The sequence below is a fragment of the Equus przewalskii genome, chromosome 1 (assembly GCF_037783145.1).
Source record: "Equus przewalskii isolate Varuska chromosome 1, EquPr2, whole genome shotgun sequence".
NCBI classification, from domain to species: domain Eukaryota; kingdom Metazoa; phylum Chordata; class Mammalia; order Perissodactyla; family Equidae; genus Equus; species Equus przewalskii.
This window is the reverse complement of record NC_091831.1, coordinates 90,087,760-90,110,102: the sequence shown is the minus strand read 5'-3', so window position 1 is coordinate 90,110,102 and position 22,343 is coordinate 90,087,760.

Below are 22,343 nucleotides of genomic sequence, written 5' to 3'. Positions count from 1 at the left end.
TGGCATCATTAAAATAATTTAAGTGGATATAGATTTTCCAAAATGGAATCATCACTGGTTGAAATGAAGAGATGAAAATAAATGACATGAATAAGTGGATGAGGTAAAGGATGATCACAAACCAACACGATCTCTGTAACATTAAAGTATTCATGGGAGGCATCAAAGGAGTAGATAATATAGGAAACAATTAAGTGAGCAAAATGAAAAACAGCTTTGTAACTCTTAGGCTTCAGAGGACATAGATAAGAGGGGAAACCATGAGAGAGAAGATTCTAAATATGAACGACAGCAAAAGCGTTACCAACAGATGAAATATTAATTCTCGAGGAGACACTAGAAGGTGGAAGATAAGAAATACGCAAAGATATAATAGGAGAATCTCTTTCTGAACTGAAGAAAATAAATAAGCATTCCACTCAAGAGGATGGAAGGAAAAAAGAACAAGCACTAACACCTAAGAAAGCAGAAAAAAGGAGATAACTAAGATAGAAAAGCAATTATTAAAATAGGAAATAAAAAGGTAAAGAAGAGGATAAAATTAATAGCTGTTTCTAGGAAAAGAATAATACAACAGTCAAACTTTGGTCTGAAACAGAAATGCATAATCAACAATTTTAGGAATAAAAACAAGGACATAACTGAAGATACAGTATAAAACTTTGAAAAGAAAAAGAAGATTATTCATATTCTAGGCAATTCAATGAAAAAGAAGTCCCTCTCGGGTTCAGGTGAGACAAAAGTTTTAAAGTACAAAGATGCTTCTAAAGCACAAAGTAAAATTCCAGCAAGCATCTGGGCAGAAATAAAACAAATCGTTACTTGCACCGTCACATAAATCAGGCTGCCCCACACTTCTCTGGTGTAATGATAATTTCAGAAATAGAGCAGTTACAGGTGTCCTGGAGGAGACAGAAAAGGTTGCGACATTTCACTACAGCCATTCAAGAGCTTTCACGCTCCTGTTTGATGGGGGTAGAGATCTCACCGGCTGCAGAAGGACTCAAAAAACACACCGGGCATTTTGCTTGAAAATTTTATTTCAAAAGATAATCCTTCTAAAGAGAGGAGGCAAGTTTGTGAGTTTAAGAATCAGATTACCGTAGTATAAAAAGTCTGATATTAGGCACCAACATCAATTAATTAGAGCCACAGCTAAATATCTTGTTGATACAATTGAAAAACCAGTATTGTTAAAATTTGGCTCTTTAAAAGAAGATACATGAAATAAGAACAATAATCACAAATTCTAGATAACATTAAGACCATGGGAAAGTGAAAAAGAATGGGGATAGGTAACAGGACAGATGGCAAAGTAGAATGTGTCCAAGTTCTCACTGCCAATAAAAGATATTGCTTCTCACGTGACTCTGGGAAATACAGAATACAGTAAAAATCGTACTCTTTAAAATGTGAGCCTATAGAATTTAAAACAAGAGCAGAAAAGGGACGTATCTGAAGGTTATTGGGTAGCTCATAGAATCCACGGGCGGGCTGGGAGTGGAGGGCGGGTCCCGCAAGCAAAAGCGCCACAAACTTGTCAGAAGAATCATCTTCTGAGTTCTGCTCATGACACTCGCCGTGGCCACTGTTGGCGCTGCTCACCGTGCGGCTGGCTCTCGGGGCTCCTGCTGCTGGTCCCACCGGCCGTTCACTGCTGCCCGTTTCTGCAGCTCCCGGACACTCTTGTTCCGTGGACTCTAGACTGCGCTCACCACAGCCATCACGAATAAACTGTGACTGACCAAGAGTATCTGGGTCCCTCCCTCATGAGTCACCATCTAACCGCCTGTTGTCAGATCCACGCCTACGATCAAACTACAGACTAATTATTAAAATTACTGACAACATTTTTAATGATCAGGATTCTGAGGACTCACACTGGAAACAAATCTAGTAGCTCTTCTGATGAAAATCTCTCTTCTGTTTTCTTAAAAAGCTACCCATATGGTTCCAGTGGCCAGCGAGGTCTAGGCAATGCTGCTCTAGGATCTACACCGAGGACAGGAGACCAGGGATGTCCCTGAGATCGCACAACGGGAACTAGCTGTTGGACAGAGAAGATGGGTGACTGGGAGAGGAGCCCGGTCCATTGGTTTGGGAGGAGGAAGGAAGGAATCCAAAGGCATACAGCATTCTAGAAAGATGTTTCAAAGTTCAGGGGTTGACAAGGGCAAGAATTAATTACGTAGGAGAAAAACTGAGAGCAGACATTCAAAAGATCGTGCACGGAAAATGTGAAAGCAGACATGGGGCTGACAGCACCCAGGCACATGGAACTCAGGTTGGGGAGCAGTCGACGTGAGGGCTGTGGGCAGAGATGAGGCTGTGAAGCCAGGTCCACATTCTGGGCTCTTCAGAGATTGAGTGAAGGAGCAGAATTGGTCCCTTCATGGCAGACCTGCTTTGCTGGTTTCTGACCTGTCCCTGCTCATCTTCTTTAAGCCAGAAAATTTTACAGAAGATTTTTCAGTGTGAAGAAAGGAGGTCAGGCTGTCGATGCCAAACACTGTGGCACTTTAGAGGACCCTGTTGCTTACCTACAAGATTTTAATGAACAGTCTTCAAGGAATTGGGCAAGGAAATATTGTGTCAACAAAGTAGGATTGGAAACAGTTGACTCATATAGACGTGGCAAACATGAAATGGTCCAGGGGGATATGGAATATTTGAGAAGGACGAAATTAGACTGAGAAATTACATGTGTCATAAAAAGAAAAAGTGTCCCAAATATCAACGAAAACAATTTTTCTTTTCAACAGAAATCTAGAGAGATTAATGGGACATGCGATGTCGCTTCTAAAGGGGAGTCCAAAAAAGGAAACAGGAGCATTTCTGGAAAGAAAACCATTATAAGGAGTGGAAATAACGTTTTCCGAAAGAATGCATGTGCAATTAATGATGCTATAATTCATGCTGGTTTAAGAGTTCTAGTAAAAACGTACAGTTGTTAAAAGATAAGCTCCAGAATTTGGGATGGCACTTCTCGAAGGAAACAGCAGAAGCTGTTCATCTGTGAGATTCATAGTAGGTCCTTAGAGATGGGAAGGACCCTCTGAATTCAACAAGTTGATTTAGTTTTAATTGCTAAGAAAAAGAGAAGGAGTCACAGATGAGAAAATCTGGCCCCAATGATAGGAAAGGTGGAAGAAACTTGGTACAAAACGAGATGTTGAACCAGATGGAGAAACAGATGCAAAGGTGGGGCCATAGATTCAGCAGTGTCAATGGTTTAATTAATATAAATTGGTGCTAATGGAGCATTTTTTTTTCAAGAGCATACATTTGAAAAGTGAAGGGTGAGGCAGAGCAAAATCTCCTCATGTTTTAAGAACAGTCTGTCTCACTTGATATGCTACATAAGGAATATTGTTATGTGAAAACAGAGGTTTACTCAAGGACCCTTCTGTGATGGCCTTCCAAACCTTCACTTATTTACTTCTTCATGCTGGAGAGTGAGCAACAGGAATTATCAAATACTGATCAATCACCTTCATCGTGCTGGAGTTAAATATACAGCACACCGTAGGAATATCATTCATTCATTCAACAAACATTGATGGAGAGGCGTCTATGTGCCACATCCTGTGTTGGACATTCAAAAATCAGTACGACACCAAAGCTTGATGAGTTTACTGTGTGGGAGAGACACATTACACCATAATTCCTGGATAATGTGGATAAAAGGCACAGCTTTCCAAACATGTGTAAGGAAACGAAGAGAGACGCTTAGTCCAGCGCAGGAGGGAGGAGAGAGACGAGCAGACAAGGTTCTTTGGCTGGAGATCCCAGCGGTGTTTCGAGTTACAGACAGCAAAGGTGTCCATGGTTTGGGAAGAAAAGAGACACTTCAGATTTTAAGCACGAGATTCTTTCCAGTGTGCAAGGGAGAGTGACCTTTCTTAGGACCCAGAGGACCCAGTGGGCCTCTGTGGAGTAGGAGCCAAGGGAGCCTTACTGATGCTGGGGGACCCAGAAGGTGTGGGCTCAGAGAGGCTCCTGAAACCAGCAAAGACTGCGAAGCTCAGGGCTCTGGCTCCCAGAAGGCTGTTTGGGTGAAAGGACTCAAACACGCGACGCAGAGGAAGCAGGGCTGAGAGGAAGGCCAGGCGAGTGAGGACCTAGACTCGAAAGAGATGCCCGCAGCCAAGGCCAGGCCACCAGAGAACCAGCATTGCAGGGCTCGGACAGTGAGCGCCTCCTCAGACTTACCCTTTAGAGAAGGCTCTTTCTCTCCCCTCCTCCCCAGGACTCTGCAGGACAGACCCAGAAGCAGCCATGAGTAGGAGCTCTAACGGGTCCATGTGCTTCTGGTCTGCCCCCCTCTCCTCGTCCCTCTGTGCTGCTGCTGGCACAATACGGTTTGGACAGAAGAGGAGCAACTCATTCTCTCACATCGGTGGGAAGTGGTTGAGGACGGGGTGGATGCAAATAATTTTGCAGGAAGGCAGGAGGTTAAAGGAGAGCCTGTGTGAAGCCCTCGGTCTTCTCTGCAAGGTGGGAGGTGAAATCCTTGCTATGAGTGTATTAGTCTGCAAGGCTGCGTTAACAAAATGCCACAGACTGGGTGGCTTAAAAAAAAAATAGGAATTTCTTTTCTCACAGTCCTGGAGTCTGGAAGTCCGAGCCTGAGTTGCTGACTGGGCTGGTTTCTCCTGAGGCCTCTCTCTCCAGCTTGCAGACGGCCACCTGCAGGCGGTGTCCTCATGTGGTCGGCCTCCTGTGTGCACGCACCCCGGTCTCTTCCTCTTGTAAAGACGAGTCCTGGTAGACTAGGGCCCAGCCTTATGCCTTAATTTAATCTGAATTACCCTTCTCCAAATGCAATCACACTGGGGGCTGGGGAGCCCCACGTACGAATTTGTAGGGGGGACACAATTCAGTCCACAGCAGTGTGAGAGGTGGGTTCGGGGTTTGGAGAGAGATGCAGAATGACAAGAGCTGCAGAAGGGAAATTGACCAAGAGCAAGCAAAAATTGGGAGATACACATATACCAACACGTGTAAGTTCAGTAAGGAACATGGGGGCACTGTGGAGTAACCTCAAATAGAAAAGAATCCGAGACAATTTTGTGTTTCTCACTGAGAGCGGACAAGTATAAGTTTGTCTTCAACCTAATTGCCACTTTTAGTCTGACCCCTGGTCCTCTGGATGGGTTAGAGGGAGGAGCTAGGCCAAAAGAACAGCCCCTTCGGAGGTCACGACCTTGGGGGAGACGGCGCATTCAGGCCCGAGTCCTTCTCTGTGGGTAGAGGCGTGTTCTTTGAAAGATGTGGCCTGAGTGAGAGAGCGAGACTGTTCCAGTTTGCATCTCCTTTCTCTGTAGATCCTGCTCTGATATTGAAACCAAGCTCTCCATCTCGGCCTGGCTGGGTCTTGGCCGGGCTGTGGCGTGCTCAAGTCACGGAGCAGGTGGGATCCTAAGGTTGAATCCTTTTCCAGGTGTATCCACGAGGACGAGAGTGTTTGAAAGACAAGGAGATGGTCCTTCCCTGGAATCGGGGAAGGGAGAAAGTGGAAGTGGGCGCTGTTTTCCTTTCTGCTCACTGTGTCCAGTAGGTAGATCTTTTTTGTGCCAGCGCACCTGGCACAGAGAATGCTCAATTTGGCCAAAACATTCAGGTGGACCTGGAAGAAGTGGATTAAAAAGCTATGCCGTCATTGTGTAACAGTTAGAAGGAATTACCACCTGTTTAGATGAAAAGATATGTAAACAACTAAAAATTTATCTTCTGAATGAATGAGGTAGGTGGGAGCCAGAAAATGTTTAGCGTGAAGGCCCAATTCTGAAAGTGAAAAATGTGTACATCTTTGTCATTGATTATAAAGTCCTTGATGAGATATAAAAAATGGTCAGTATTTTAATCAATTCTGTCATTTTTCCCTTTTTCAGATTCATTGATTTCTTGTTATAAATTTAACAAAAAAATCCTCTTTGTGTTAATTTGGTTTATTATGTTCTTTTTCTAACTTTTAGTTAAACGCTTAAATAATTTATTGTCATTTTTACCAGTTGATATTAAAGCAATTTAAGCTATAATTTTCTCTTTAAGTATAGACTTGGCCTTTACTATTGGACCAAAAATTAAGATATGTAGTATTTTCATTGACATGTAGGGTTCTAGTTGTTATAATTTCAGATTATTTAGCAAACAGTGTTGATTTATTCTTTGACCCACGAAGGCTTTAGATGAATTTCATATTTAAATTTTCAAATGATTTTATTGTACAGTGTTTGTTTGTTTGTTTTTTAGTTAAATATTTCCTTAAACGCACTATGACCAAAGAATGTGATCTTTGCAATTTTCTTTATTTAGATTTTCTCTGTGACTTAGCTTGTAATCGATTTTGTACGTTTCAAAGGAATGTAAAAAGAAAGTACATTTCAGTTCTTTGTTTATAAGAATCAAAGCCTATGTGTATATATTTCAATTTTATTAATGAGATTTTGAAGTTCCTCTATTTTCTTATTATTTGTTTCTTTCTGATGTCCAGCATTTATTCTCTAATTGAGGTTACAGAACTTTGGGGGTTTTGTTCAATTGAGATATTATTAATATATAATAAAGTGCCTGGATCTTAAGTATTCACTTTGGTGAATTCTGACAACTGTACTCGTCCACATAACCACCATCTGAAACAACATATAAAACACTTCCGTAGCCCCCAAAATTCTCTCATGCCCCTTTGCATCTGCCCGGAATTGAACTTCAGAAGAGCAATATTCTCCTTCTGCATCTGACTAGATTTCGTAACAGAAACAAACGAATCACAGTGCCCCAAATCAGGGAGAGGTTTATTAATTTTATTCTCACCTAACAGAAGTCTGGAGTCCGACAGTCCAGAACCTAGTTCCCTGCGGGGCCTCATCAGCACAGTGTCCACCTTCAAGATGCCTTCTAGCTTCAAGGTGAGCTCTGCTGCTGAACCCAATGCACTCTAGAAACAGAAAGGAGGATGAAGGGAGGGCCAGGGCAGGTGGGTCCCCTCCCAGCTTTACAGCAGTTTTCCTAAAAGGCTGCTGGAAAACTTCCCCTTATATGGAACCTACCACACCCCTCTTCAAGAAAGGCTAGGAATGCAGATTTTTTTAAGCAGGGCATGCGGATACACTTCCAATGATGTAGGGGTTTTAGTTGGGAAGAAGGAAGGTCAGGAAGAATGGCTATTGAATAGGATCCCAGCTGCCTCTGTCGCATCACTCGGGGTCTGTGTGCTTCTGGCAAAGCCGCCATCTCCTCCAGCTCCCTGCCTGGAACGTGTGACCCCCTCCTAAGCCAGTCCGTGTCCTCCTTCTCCCTGGCCGCAGAGATTCGTTGAAGGAAGGGACAATCAGAACCAACAAATCTCAGTTCCGTCTCGTATGGTTGAGTTTTCAAGGAGGCCTCTCTTTTCCCACAACGTCTGGAGTGGTGTGGCACTGAATAGCTTGGCCACCTGGAGACAGTGTGGGAAGAGGCTGCTTGAAATGGGGTCAATGTGGGGAAAGTGAGGCCGAGAGAGAGTCAGGACCTGGGTCCCTGAGCATCGTCTCAGTCTCTGATGTCAGACCTCCACTGGTGTTTCCTCCTCTGAACTGGTAAATCCTTCTTTATTCTAAACCAGGTTTGGGCGTATTTTCCATCTTTGACATCTCAGAGAGATACGTCCCTATGTTTTGTGCGCTTAACAGATAGAAAGGCTGATGACCGCTGAGCTTCTCCAAACAAGGGTGGGCTTCCACTTCTATAAATTTGGTTTAACATATTTTACGTCTATGTTGTTTGTTTCTTAAAAATTTCTGATGGTTTACCTGTATTTGTTATATCTTGTACTTTCTAGCATTTAGGAACACTTCTTTTTTTGTCCTGTTTACTCCTTTCTGCCTCAATTACTGTGTCATAGCTGATATTGTCCTCCCACTCTGGCCTCTGCCTTCCTTTATTTGAACTCGTCCGTCTCATTCATCGCCATATCTCCAAGGTCAAGCACCACGCCTAACGCACAGTGGACGCACAATAAATATTTTCGGAATAATTTCATGGGTTTCTGTTTTAAAAGACAAATCTGAGAGACAGAAAAGTATGTTCTAACTTGTAATATCCTTCAATAGATTTGTTTTCCTCCTTTCTTGATGGATTTTTTTCTAATCCTTTATTTTGTTTCACTGTTCGGAAGTAACGAATCCTACATCTTTTAGTCTTCATTTTAATTCATTTAAATTTAATTTAAAAAGTTTTAAGGACCATACTTCACTTTATTTCTCCCAACACCATGGTCTGAAGTGGAATACAAGACGTGTGGCCTCCAATCCAGGCCTGGGTGAGCCAGTTCCTTTTGTTCACTTGGGTTTACTGGGTTAAGGTCCCTCCACCTCTTAGGAATCATCCCCACCAGGTTTGCCTTCGGCTCATCACCTTCGGCTGATGCATGGAGCACCAGTGACATCACGGACGCAGTGGGCGGGAGAGTTCACCCCACAAATGTGACTCAAGCTACAGTCAAATATACAAAAATATTAAAAACCAGCAAACAAAAAACTGGTGAGTTCTGATAAATAAATGAAAGGCAATAGTATATGTTAGAGAATATGAGGAAGCCATTTGGTTTACAGCTAATTCAGCCTGACCTTGTTTTTCCAAAAAGGCCTGGTGTGGTGTGTTGAGCATGCTCTGTGCATCTGCTTTAAATATTTACAATGTCCCAAAGCCAAGAATGATGCCCTTAGAGAGAAGGATATGGCTTCCCCACATCTGCATTTCCTTTAGGACAAGCTTCTCTCCCTAAATCAAGGATTAATTACCGACCTGCGGTGCTCACCTTGTGACCACTGACCTGCTGTGCTAACTAAGCATCTCGGGACTATTGTAAAAGGGACATTCCTGTCACTCATGATGTCTGCTCTTTGTTCCAAGACAGTATATAGCCACTCTGCACACCCCACTTCTTTGGTGCCCTTCCTTTTGTGGGGAAGGGCTAGTCCTCAGTCCTGGATCATAATAAAGTCACCCCAGTTTTGATTTGTAGATTGATTACGGATTGTTTGCGTCAGCAGTTCCAAGTTAAGAGGATGAAATAAACCTAAATAAGGGAAAAAACCATCTCATAACACGTAATGAAATGAATGTGAATTTGTTACAATAAAAACAAAATTCATCAATAGTAACCAATTTAAGAAGAGAGGGGGCTTTAATCTAAAGCTAGGAACTCCCCAAAAAGGTGACAAAGTAAAGAAAGAGAGGGTTCCTGTGTGCCTCCAAGACTGGCCACGCACTGCGTCCTAACCCGCCCTCAAGCTTGGAAGGACGACTGAGTCACCTTTTTTTTTAAATTACGTCTTTCAGTTTAGGATGATGTTGATGAATTCCCTGCAATTAAAAATGTGCTTCTTGGCTTTCTTGCAACCTCCTGGTTTCTTACACTCATTCACTTCAGATAACGATCTTCAACAGCTCCGTGAGGAGTTCCCTCCCTCGGATTCTGGAAAGCTTGGGGGCACGGCAGCATCCTGGTTGCGCACTGAGCCACATGCCATTTATCTGAAGAGTTAATCGCAGCCTGTACTTACAACAGGCTACAAGTAGCCTAAAATACGGGTCTGGTGTTAAGTCCCAACCTGAGCTCTGCAGGCGATCGGCAGATTCCTGATCCAGATGTGGTGGAGAGAAATGTTCTTGCTGTGACCCAGACCGAATCATGTCGTTAGTGCTTCCCATTCTGCATCATCCGTGCGATGCCCTTTGTTTCCCCGCCGTTCATTTGCCCATCGTCATTGCCCCGTCACCTCTGGCTGTTAGAAAACAAACAAACAGCTCACTTTCTCTGTTCTCAGTAGCCCAAGATTCATCCTTTATCTCTAGGCTCCCCATTTTTGAGCCAGGCACAATACTTCCAGCGTCTCTCTCTCTCTCCTGACCATTTCCTTGTCTTGAGCACACGATGGTTTCATTTTGGCTTTTCTTTTGGAGTTAACCTCCCCAAAGTCACTCTCAACTTCTGCCTGAATGTTTAAAGACTACAAAGACAGGTGTGGGTCGATCACTTAGCCTTAGACCAAGGACATTTTACAACACTGTTCCGTAAGGAAGTTTTGGCCACGGTTTCAGACCATTATTTATAATCGCGACATGATGCCCCCAACGGTTCTAATAGTAACAGATGTACCAGGCACTCATTAAATCAAGGGCAGAAGAGAAGGAAACTCAGATTTTTTTGAATCTCCACGTGTCAGACGCTAGACTTCTTTCCCTCATCTAATTCTCTTAACGACCCCAATGAAGTGGATATTGATCCCATTTTTCTAATAAAGAAACTGAGGCCAGTGTACATAACTTGTGTAGGTCACTATCTGATGATCGATGGGATTGTCCAAGTCTGTCTGATTCTAAAGCTGATGCGTCTCACACTAAAACATAATGTTTCTACCAGAACCGTGAACGTGAAGGGGGCCAGGGACCAATTTTTAAAAGACTTCCAAATGTTGAGAACATTCTTTCTTTCAGACGGCCCAAGGTTGCTTTGCAAGGTTTCGCTGCCGTTTCATAGCTAGGGTTAGTTAAGACAGGTCAGGGTCTGAGCGCCACAAGGAAATTCTTACTAAGACCCCAGGGGTATCCAGGAATCCACGTGGTACTTATTAGGCAGATTTTGCAAACGAATTGCTTTGAGGATTTCAGTGGAGGAAGTCCGTCTGGGAGACCCTTCTGCTCCATATGGGCCGCATTTCTCTCAATGGGGCCTTTGTTACAGCTCAGCTCTGGAGGGAGGTCAGGCCGTGGTCAGCTGAGGAAACCACTGCTGAGAAGTCTGGGCCCTGAGCTGTCATTCCCCCACCGGCTTTGGACAAGGTACAAGAAATCCTTTATGGGCTGGTGTGGTGAAAACTGATGGAAGCCAGCTTTGTTCTATTTTTGTAACGTATTTCTGCTTGAGTTAATTCTATGGAAAAAAACAGTCAGTGGGTTTGTGTGTTTATACAAGCCCTTCAACTCACTGCTTTGTGCCAAGTTCCCCGAGTCGGCAAGGAAGTGAAGCCAGACGTGCTCTGCGTCCTGGGTCCTCACCCCGGTGACCTCTTAATCTTTCTAAGTTTACCGAGCTCTCTCACAGCAGCATTTGCATGAAATTGATCTCTCACTCCTGGCTTTTGGCAGGAGGACGCTTCCCTCATATGGAAAAGTGTTTAATACCAATTTAATGGTCTGTCTAGCCACTGTACACCCGGAGCCCCCTGCCCCCCCCTCAGTATCCACTGGCACGGAGCATGGAAATCCAGCTTTTAACCACCCTTCTCAAAACGCCCCCCAATTTTCTTTCCAGTATGTCCACTGCTTTTCGAATGAGGGTTTGCCCCAACTCTCTTTTAATCCTGCAAAGGGTAACTGCTCCTGTAAACTAAAATGGTGTTCCTAATGCCTCCATATTGTTTTTCAGCTTCTCCTGTTCTCATTAAACGTAACTGCAGACAGAAAGGACGGGGGTCTGCTTTTGAATTTGCATGAACCAAAGCAAGTGGAAATCACTTTGTTGGTGACAGCGATAAAACGATGCCAAGTGTTTGAGTTTAAGAATAAAACTAATAAAGGCCAACAGGAGGAAAAAAAGATGTAGAGTGAGCATTTTCTGGACCTGAGGAATCAGATAGAAACTAAATGATACATTTAAGCAAATCATAGCATTATTTTGTCCCAGTCCCCTTAAACAACATATGTCTACATCATGGAAAATTATTAAGAATGCTAAGAATGTTGGAAGAGTCGATATAAATGCAGAACAGTCATACGATGAATGTGGCACGCTATTTATGCTATGCTAGACATGATGCTTATATTACTTAAAGCTGAATTATTTGCTTCATGATTTATCCCTGGCCAAGTTTTGCTCTCGTGGACACTTGTTGCTTTGTTTTTTATTTTTAAGCATAGTTATTGTTTAAACTGTCCAATTTTTAAATTCATTGAATTGTAGTCAAAATGGCTGTGTTCTCATCCTGACTGCCAGTAATCCACTAAGCCATCTTGGGGGAACGACTTGCTCTTTCTGGTTCCTCAAAGATTCTTCTATTCTCTGAGCCATCTACGAATCCTTCTCCCCAGTGCGCTCCCGTTAGATTACGTGTCTTGAAAGGAACTGCTTAATGCCTGGGTTTCTCTTTCAGACCCACCAGTTGGTTTCTTATTTTCACATTTTAATATACGACACAAACACTGTTTTAGCAGCAATAAAAGCACAGAAAAAATTTAGAAAGTGTCCCTGAGGTCCCAGCTGTCATTATACATCGCCTTTTTCCATGTCTGGGAATTTCTTCCCCACATTTTCACATATGCATACATAACTTTTACATAGTTAGACTCACTTTCAGCAGGATTTATTTTGCTTTTCAAGTAATATTACATTGAAAGCATTTTCTGTGTTGCTGGAGAAGTCATTCATTCAACAATACCTTTTATATGGGCTTCTATGAGCCAGTTAATAAAAAAAATCGTAATTACCTTTTTAAAAGGCTACATAACATCTGCATAATATGCTATTAAGGAGCATCATTTAATGGGGCACAGGCTTTTATTGGATGTTTAGGTTTTCAATTTTCTGTATTGTACGTAAAGCAATAATGTAGGTCCTCTTGCATCCAGTTCTTTTCTCATACTGACAACTCTTCACTCCCATATTTTGAGTAAATTTTGTTGAGTATCATTGCTCTCTCAGAGCTTGCTCAGTTAGAGTAGTTCCAGGTGAAAATTCCTGGTCATGTGCTTACTAGTCCCGCATCGACCACGTATCTGAACTTGTCTTCTCCTGTGTATGATGTTGACATTAATTCCCACTTTCCCAAATCATTGTGAGGATAAAGTGCGATGGATTATGAAAGCAGGCAGTCTGAAAACGAGGATCAAGTAGACCCTTACTAGAATTTGATTTTGCCTTATTGCAAATTACATCTCAAAAATCCTAGAAATTTATCCTGCTGTCAGTAATATGTGACAGTACCAATGTCACTAAAACCCCAAAATATCATTTATATTTTTCACATTCGGAACATTGATGAGGCATTAACCAAGGCCTTGTGCTGTGATTTTTTTTTGAGTAATTTAAAAATTGAAATATAATTTATACACAGAAGTGCAAAATCAGAAGTGTGCAGCCCGGTGAATTTTTATAAAGTGACCATACCCATAAAAGATAGAATGTTATTATCAGCATCCTATAAGCCCAGACATACTTCTTTCCGTCATTACCTCATGACAAAGGTAACCAACATTCTAACTTCTATTACCGTAGATTAGTTTTGTCAAATTTGAAGTTTTTATAAATGGCATCGTATAGTATGTCCTTTTTGTTCTTTTTACATTAGATTACTCACTATGTTTATGAAATCCATGTTGCATATAGCAGTAGTTCGTTTATTCCAAGGTCTAAATATATCACATTTTACATGTCCATTCTAGTTTTGACAAACATTGAGTAGTTTCCAGTTTGGGGCTCTTATAAATAATGCTGCTGTGAACATTTTTGCACATGTCTTTAGATGGATACGTAATGCGAATTTCTGTGGGGTGTATTCCTAGGGGTGGAATGTCTGGGTCATATGGAATGTGATTGTTCAGCTTTAATAGCTATTTTCCAAAGGGTAGTGATTTTCATTCCCACAGATGTATGAGAATTCCAGTTGTTCCACATCACAACCGACACCAAGCAGTTTCCACCTTTTCATTACACACATTCTGGTGCTGTAGTCACCCTGGCAGCCACGTAGTGGTATCTCGTAGTGGTTTGACTTTGAACTTCCGTGACATCTAATGACGATGAGCGTGGTTTTATGTGCTTGCTGGCCATTCCAATATCTTCTTGTATGAAGCGTCTGCTCAAACTTTTCACTCTTTTTTCTTTCCTTTTACATTCTTTCCTTTACTTATTGATTTTTACAAATCCATTATATTCTGGATACAAAGTTTTTCCAAATATGCGTACTGCAAATATCTTCTCTCAATCCGAGGCTTGTCGTCTTATTTCCTTAATGATGTATTATGATAATCAGAAGTTCCTAATTTTAATGCAACCTAGTTTATTACTTTTTTCTTTATGGAAGGCGCTTTTTTGCGCTCTGTTTAAGAAATCTTTGCCTATCAGTGCTTTCTGATTAAAAATATTATTGGCTTATCTACAATTCATCTGGATTTAATCTTTGTAAAGAAGAGCAGTATCCAGTTTCAATGTTTCCCATACGGATATCTAACCAAAGAAGCATCTTCATTGAGCCAACTCAGCAATATTGTGTCATCTTTGTCCTAAATCAAGTGATCGTCTAGGCGTTTGGTCTTTTTCTGGGCTCTTTCATCCATTTCATTGGTCCGTTTGCCTACATTCGTGGCAATTGCTGCCTTTATGTCTGCAGGGCATAATGAGTCCTGACATCTGGTACAATACATTCTCCAACATTGTTGTCCTTCTTTAAGATCACTTTAACTATTCTCAGTCATTTGGAATTTTGTATACATCTTAATTATCCATTTTCAATTTCTACACAAATAGTAGGATTTTAATTGATGTATTAAATCTACACGTCAGTTTGTGCAAATTGATTCTTTATAATATTGACTCTCCTAATCAATGGATATAGTGTATCCCTCTCTTCATTTAATATCAATAATATATGGTAACTTTTACTGTGGTCTCTTGCCAAACTAGCACATGCTTCATCTCCACCTTTTGAGATGATCACGATTTTCTTTTATTTTTAATGTGGTGAACTTCATTAATTGGTTTTCAAATGTTAAACCAACTTGTAGCCATGGAATTAATCTCACCTGGTTGTGATGTATTATCTGCTTTATACATTGCTAACAGGATTCAATTTGCTAATATTTTGTCTGTGATCATGAGAAAGATTGGCATGTGATTTTCTCTAATGTACATGACTTTTTCTAACAGAGTTATACTGACCGTTACAAACACACACACACACTCACTCATCCCCGTCTGCAATTATGGTTAGGGAGAATAGAATGGACATGTTAAAACCGTAATTTTAATTCATAATAAAAAGTCTCACTCAAATAGAAATAAAAAGGAACGTCCTTTATCTGATAAAGGGTTTTTACAGGAAGCTCACACCCAATACTTAACAACCAAATATTCAAAACTTTCCCCGTGAGATTGAGAAATATATAGAGATGTTCACTAGCACTATTTTTATTCAATACTGTACAGTAAGTCCTACCAGTGCAATAAGGCAGAAATAGAAATGAAAGTCTTAGTGATTTGGAAGGAGTAAATAAAACTGTCATTATTCATAGATATGTGATTGTAAGCAAGAAAATCCAAAATAACCTACAGATAAGAAATTAGAATTGCTAAGTGAATTTAACAAGTTGTAATGTAACAAGGTTAATATCAAATCAATAATATCCTTGTATAGCAAATAATTGGAAAATTAAGTTTAAAAAAGACATATTTTGCTGTATAAAAAAAGTACAAAACACTTAAGAATAAATGCAACGCAAAGGAAATGTTACCACCTGGAAATCCACATCTTTAGGAAGGAATGAGTTGCACTGGACATGATAAATATTGGGGGAAATATAAAGAATATTTTTCCTTTCTTTTTTTAAATCCTTTAGAAGCCAATTAACTATTTAAATAACAATTAAAACAGTGTATTTTGTTTTGTAATACACAGAAATAAAATATTTGAAATAATAGTACAAAGGACAAGATGGAGTGTAAATGAAATTATATTGCTGTAGGTTCTGATAGCGTACATGAAGTATTATATTAGTGCAGGTAGACTGTGAAAAGTTAAAGATACACATTATAATCCTTGGAACAAATACTAAAAATAACAGAGATAGCTGAAAAAACAATAGAAAAGATAGAATAGAATACCAAAAATGTATTTCTGAAATAAGGAACAAAGAATGCAGGAAGCAAACAGGAAATACACAACAAGATGATAGACTCTAGCCCAACTATATTGATAATTGCATTACATGTAAATGGATTAAACACTCTAATTAGAAGAGATTGGCAGGGGCTGGCCTGGTGGCACAGCAGTTAAGTTCACACGTTCCGCTGCAGCAGCCCAGGGTTCACCGGTTTGGATCCCAGGTGTGGACACGGCACCGCACGGCTAAGCCATGCTATGGCAGGCGTCGCACATATAAAGTAGAGGAAGATGGGCATGGATGTTAGCTCAGGGCCAGTCTTCCTCAGCAAAAAGAGGAGGATTGGCAGCAGTTGACTCAGGGCTAATCTTCCTCAAAAAAAAAAAAAGACAGAGATTCGCAGATCAGATGAAAAGCAAGATACAACTTCATGTTGTTTACAAAGAGACACACTTTGAACTTAAAATTGAAAATAGTAAGATAGAAGAATATATACTATGCAAACCATGTGCGTAAGAAACATGTAGTATCTTAATAACAAGAAAATAGATTTCAAGATAATAAACATTATCGTAATAATAAGAAGGTTAGTTTCTGAAGAGGACATAATGATCCTGTAGGCATGTTCCTTAATAATAGTCTTCAAAAAACGTGAAGCATCTTTAGTAGGAAAGAACTATGGTTAAACCCCAAACGTGGAAGAATCTTGCAATAAACAACATCTAACTGACAAATTAAGTCCGGGTAACAAAAGTCAGAGCGGTGGCTGCGTGGGGCCATGCGTGTTGCTGGGGTTGGCAGCAAAGGGGCACCAGGGAGCTCTCCTGGGTGATGACAACGTGCTGGAGCTTCAGCGTGGTGGTGGTTAGACAGGTGACAAATGTGTACATTTGTCAAAATTCATGAAACACTCATTTAATATCCATGTATTTTATGGTATGTCACTTATACCTCAATGAAACTGATTTTTAGGCAAGTGAAAACCAGTAGAGGAGGCCCCGCTCGCCCCAATGAGGTCCCTTCTCTTTGCCGTCTTGGCTCCTCAAGTTCTGCACGCTTTCCCGTGCCTGCCAGCAGCTATTTTGTTATTTGTTTTTGCATTATACCTGAAATTTATATCTGTTCCCAGTGGGAGGTTGGGTCTCAGATGAGCTCTTCCATCATAGCTGGAAGCAGAAGTCCTGTTGCCATTTTTTTTTTAATTACTAGAAAAATTAAACACTTTCCACATTTGGAGAGTGAGGTGAAGAAAAGGCAAGTGACTTACCCCAAGATCATACAGCTTCTAAGTTGAGGATGAGGATCAGAACTCAGCCCAGTCTTTGTAGAGTCCACACTTTTAATGACTGTGTTTGTGGAGAGGATGGACTCTGACAGGTGAACATGGGAGATGGGGACACTGCTGATGGAATGGCCCATTTACTGATATGTTTTCTGCTGCATGAATTATGGGAGGGAGTTAGGCCAGGATTTTCAGAAGGTAAGATCATTTGTCTTCTTGCTGCTGCTGAAAAACGTTGTTTTCTAATGACCTTTTGGCTCGTGGGAGGGAGCATTTTGGCACCGCCACTATCTTCTCCTGTAAACTAATTGAAACCTATTCAAAGCCAAGCACAATTATGAAGAGAAACCTTCTGCCAAAAATGGAAAATGCATTCCACACAAAAGACTTTGGGGTTATCTGAGAATAGATAATGGCGTGTTGAGTGTATTACGTCATTTTTTTGTTCTAAAATTTGATTCAGTTTAGCGAACTTAACCTTAAATACAACTACCAGACACTTTTCTACTTCTTAAAAAATGCTCCAGTTGAACAAGAAGTCAAGATGCTCCCATCCCAGGAAGTTTTCCATCTTAGCTCTGGCTTGTCCGAGACAGTTCCACAACGTTGGCTTGCGTTTGTGGTAAACTCTTAGATTATGTCCCTTGAGTGAACATGCTTCCAAAAGTAAGGCAGATGAAATTGATATTTTTAAGGAAATATAAATTCTACCATAAGGCTGCAGTGAAGGGCATTATAATATAGAGGAGAGAAACTCTTCTCAAAGACTGATTTCTGTTCACCAGTTCAACAAGGAAGGGAAGGAATTCATTGTATTTCTCAGCTCACAAAGTCTCATCATCTCAGTTCCAATCGATATGACATATGATTGTCTTGGGCAATTTTATGGTGGGCATGCCTTTAGCTACCCTCTATATCAGAGCCTCAAACTTAAGTAGAGGAATCGTCAAAGGGTCCACGATCTTTCTGGGACTGTCTTCCATAATTTGTATGTCAATTGTCTGTGTGCACCCAGATCTGCTGTCTAAAGCAGAGTGGCTGCCCCTTGACCTCCAGGATCTGGCTCCAGGCTCCCATGTCAGCTGATTGTCCCCCAGGCTTGGCTAGTGAGATGTCCTGGCTGGAGACTGGAGACCAAAGGCAGAGAGGAATCAGGGTATTTTCCCTTCCTTCTATCCTCAGGTGACTTCTCCAGTAGGGCCTGTATCTCCTCCAGCGCTTCGGTTTCTGTAGGACAGTTTGGCTAAGGTTTCAGCTTCTGTCTGACAGACCTTGGCTCCCGTGACCCAGTGACATCACCTCCACTCTGTCTGTCCCCCGCAGGAGTGGGGGTGGGTTCTTGCTGTTGCCAGTCTTTGACTCATTTCACCTCAGTCTGTTTGGCTACTTAGCCCCTCCGCCGTTTACATAAGTGTCCCTTGCATTAATATTTCTTTGTGGGAGCCGGCCTGGTGGCATAGTGGTTAAGTTCATGCGCTCCACTTTGGCAGCCTGGGGTTTAGATCCTGGGCGTGGACTTACACACCGCTCACCAAGCCATGCTGTAAAGGCACCCCACATACAAAATAGAGGAAGATTGGCAACAGACATCAGCTCAGGGACAATCTTCCTCACAAGCCCCCCCCGCCCCCCAAAATTTCTTTGTGGATAATTCTTGAAGTAGCTTCTTTTCCCTGGTTAAGTCTTGTTAAAAGGCCCAGAGCAGTACTTTTCCAGTTATTCTAGCATTGCCAATAAGGCACCAGTGTAAAGACAAAGGGTGTTAAGTACCCTACATTCTGAAGACAGTCCCAGAGAGCTGCTTGCAATGGGAATCGACTGATCCTCAGGGCTTCTCAAGGACTTCTTATGAGGGAGCAGAACCTCAGAGGCCATCCCACCACCCATTCCTAAGGAGCCTGGTGGAAACGGAGATGTTCTCATCGAGGAAAAGTACAGTGTACATGTAAAGAAACTTTCCCTCCCTCACACAAGATAAGACTACAAGAGAATAATTTGTAAAGATGGAGTGGATCTGCAAGAAATGAAGATGGGCGTTTTTTTCCCTTGATGGGTGTCACCTAAGGCAGGGGAATTGCGGACATGCCCTCACACCTGTCTAAGAAACAACAGCAAGAACAGGAAGGAGATGGCAGGGCTGGAAACGGGGGCAGGAAGGTCAAGTACAAACCAAGAAAGTGACCGTGTGGGAGCCATCTTGCCGGAACCCCACCTAATAGGCGAGGGCACCAAGGACCGGGCTGTGGTTTTAACCCAGGGGAAGAAGTCAGATCTGTACCATAGGGAGACCCTGGGGACCCCAAAGAGTCCACGTACCCTGAGCGCCTCGATAGCCAGTCATCGTAGCCCAAGGCACAATGACAACAAACAAGGGGAGGCTGGGGACTTCACCCTGCAGAGTAAGGAGACTTTCTCTACTCCCGTCTCTACACCCTGCCCGGAAGAGGGAGGAGCCTCAAGAGCAGCACCCACCTCCTCCCGCGGCCAAACCCTCGATGGAAAGGGCGGCTGATGCCGGGGACCACGGGGAGCTCCGTCTCAGATGTGCAGTTGATGCTTTAAGTCGATGCAAGCTACGTTCTCGAAAACTAAGATGACGGAAAAGTTACTGAATCTGCTCAAGGCATCATCAAGGAGTGAGACACAGGGGGTAAGCTGAAGACAATCACGAATAGGAAAAAAAAGCTTATGTTTCTTCCGCAACGATTTCAGATTCTTCAATGAACCAGTCACGCGTTTGTGTGTTTTCTGGAGAGAGAGGACATGGCTAATCACTGTCTCAAAGGATCCACAGCGTGCACAGTAACGACTTCAAACCTTTATTACTTGCTTTGATGTCTCTCTTGAAGACCAGCCTTGAAGTTTTAATTTTATACCTAGTTTTTCCCTATCATCCTCTGTTCCCCTCGCTGGGCTCATCACCATCTGTTCTGATGTGTGTTCTATTTAACCCACTTTTGTCTTTCTCCCTCACTAGAGTGCACGCTGCCTGGAGGCAGGGACCGAGTCGTCTTGCTTGCCATTTTATCTTTAGAACGCAATATAGTGCCCAGCACTCGTAGGTGGCAAAAGTCTTTCCAGGGAGCATCCCACAGACGTCTGACACCTGCCATGTCACGTACGAAGCGCCTCTCGGATCTGCTCTCACTCTTGGTTACTCTAGATTAGAAAACCATCGCCTGCTCCGTCTCCCACGTGCAGCTGATTTCCAAATCTTGCCGTGTGCACCTGAGAAACGGTCCCGCACTCTAACCCCAGCTCTTCATCATGCTGCTTCGGCGTTAGGTTGGCTCCTCGTCTCTGACCAACCTCACCAGTCTCATTGCCGCTGGTCTTCCCCTTCGGGTGGTTCTGCACTCTGATTCTATGTTATTGCTCTGGAGCGCAACCCTGACAGCATCAATCCTCTGCTCAAAGACCTCCGTTGCCTCCTGATGGGGGAAAGTCCAAATTCTTCATCTGCCTTTGCGACCATTCAGAATTTGGAAACTGTCCATCTCTCCAGCCCCATTTTCTGTCACCCCCAAACCCCTCCGCCCAGGCACTTTGATCTCAAACATTCACAGTCTCCTGACCTTGATGGAGGCCTGCCCCTGCCTCCCCAGCTCTGCCTCAGTTTCCCTCCCCAATTACCCTTATTCTTGCCGACTCAGATCAAAATCTGTGCTGCTTTTCTCGATTCCCTGAGACAGAGTTATTTGCTATTAACTGAGCAAGTTTCTTATCGCCTTTGAGGCTGACTGCTCGGTCTGTAAAGTGGACACGATGAGTACAACAGACATGCCAAGAACACGTGGTAGAGGGGAAGCCTGGCTTCACACGACAGTGCTAACATTGTGTCTCTATTTTGCAAAACTCAGCCCTGGCTCGTGTGTGAGTGTTTCTACCACCGAGAACAAGATCAGGCAGAATCACCCAGCCCTGTTTTCCCATTTCCAGACGTAGAAACTGAAGTTCATGACGACCAAATACATGCCAGACACTGAAATGTTTTGCACAGATGGTGCCATTTAACCTCTGCAGAACTCAGGTGTAGGTGCTATTTTGTCCTTATTTTACCAAAGAGGAAACTGAGGCACGCAGAGTACTTTGGGATTTCAGAGTCGGCTCTCTGAACCCTCACACTGTCCTTCCTGGACCACATTGGGGGAGTGAGGCTTGCAGCCATGCAGCTGATTTCTGGGGAAGACAGAGATTCATCCAAGAACATGAAACTGTAATGAGAAACCAGAATGGAAATGATGAGGGAAACCAACGGCTTGGCCCGTGGCTTCTTCTGAGCCGGGCTGAGCTGGGGGCCGAGCTTCTACGCCTCAAAGACCTGTAAGCAAAGCACACGGATGTTCAGACCAGAAGAACATGTGGAAACCATCCATTTCCTATCGCCGAGGAGCGTCCTCGGAGCGTGGAGTCAATCCACAAGGATCGTTGCCTTGTCATCTGTAGGAGTAGCTGAGCATGTTTTCCTCCTTGGACCAGAGCCATTTAGGTTTCAAAAGCGAAAGGAGCTCACTTCGACCAGAATGTGTCTTACAGCTTCTTCCCTGACAATAAGAAGATGGAGTGGGCTGGGCACGTTGAGGGAGGAGGGGAGGAGGGGAGGAGGGGAGGAGGGGAGGAGGGAGGAGGGGAGGAGGGGAGGAGGGGGAAGAGAGGAAGTGGGTGCTACTCTAAGGAGGACTGCAAGACAGAGGCAGGTCTGGTGTGGCTCTGCCCCATTTGTCAGCCTGCACACAAGGGCTGGGGAGAGGAATGGCCGCTCCTGCTCGGAAGGTGAAAATAACAGAGATTTTGACACAGGCAAATACCTGTTTCACCTGGAAAACTTTAGTGCTAATGATCCCTTTAATCGTATGGGGTCTAGAGTTTACAGAGCACATTCATATAAACTATCTCATTTGATTCTTTACACTAATTCCAGGCAACAGGGTTATAGCTCAAAATGTGTGTGTGTTCTGTATTTCCCTCTCTGCCCCCTTCCCCCATCACCATCTCACTCAGAACCAGAAGCAAAAGTCTAATCAAAGAGCCAGATTTCTGCTCTTTAAGCTGCATAAGACCAGAGATGAGAAGGAAGAGCGAAGAGGCAGAAGGTAACTCGAACAAGAGGGAAAGAGCGGAACAAGCAGAGTCTTTGGAGTAAGCCGGTGAAAAGGGTCTTCTTTTGGGAAGACCAAGAAGTGGAGTCGAAGGGACCTCA